The sequence below is a fragment of the Lampetra fluviatilis genome, chromosome 57 (genome assembly GCF_964198595.1).
Source record: "Lampetra fluviatilis chromosome 57, kcLamFluv1.1, whole genome shotgun sequence".
Lineage (NCBI taxonomy): Eukaryota > Metazoa > Chordata > Hyperoartia > Petromyzontiformes > Petromyzontidae > Lampetra > Lampetra fluviatilis.
Genome location: NC_136331.1, coordinates 4730493 through 4731054, shown reverse-complemented (window position 1 = coordinate 4731054; position 562 = coordinate 4730493). Strand labels below are relative to the sequence as shown.

The following is a 562-nucleotide window of genomic DNA, read 5'->3' as shown; positions in this document are numbered from 1 at the left end:
GGAAATAATAAAGTAATAAAATAAAACATAATCAAATATTTTATTATTTTATTATTTCCCTTCTACGTGACTTTACCGAAAGAACCAAGAAGATGAATCCCTGCAGTCACGAAAGCTTTAAATCGAAACTTTGCTTTATGTAAACCCCCACCTCTCGCTCACTCTCTCGCTCTCTCTCTCGCTCACTCTCTCGCACACTCTCTCGTTCAGCACGCAGCCCTTCTCGCAGTACTTGCTCCGGCAGTACAGATACTAAAATTGGAACGATAACAGAGAAGATTAGCAATGGCCCCTGCACAAGGATGACACGCAAATTCGCGAAGCGTTTTTTTCCTCTTTCACTCTTCCCTCTCTCCCCTCTCTCTTGTTTTAGGATCAGAGGAAACAAGAAGATGCTCGGTGTAGTCGGCACTTTGCTTCGTTCATCATTTCGTTTTTATGTGTTTTTTAATGCTTTGCTTCATGTGCCCACCTCCCCCTTATTAAATAAAATATTTCACGCTCTGCTCTCCTTACCCCTCTCTCTCTCTCTACCCCCCCTCTCTACCCCCCTCTCTACCCC

The 562-nt window shown here is 43.6% G+C and overlaps 1 non-coding gene across 1 annotated transcript; it reads left to right on the top strand.

The window, feature by feature from the left end:
• Positions 1-228: 228 nt before the first annotated feature.
• LOC144950421 (U6 spliceosomal RNA) lies at positions 229-337 on the top strand. Its single transcript, XR_013640378.1, has one exon. It is a non-coding gene; the product is annotated as a U6 spliceosomal RNA (small nuclear RNA).
• Positions 338-562: the final 225 nt, after the last annotated feature.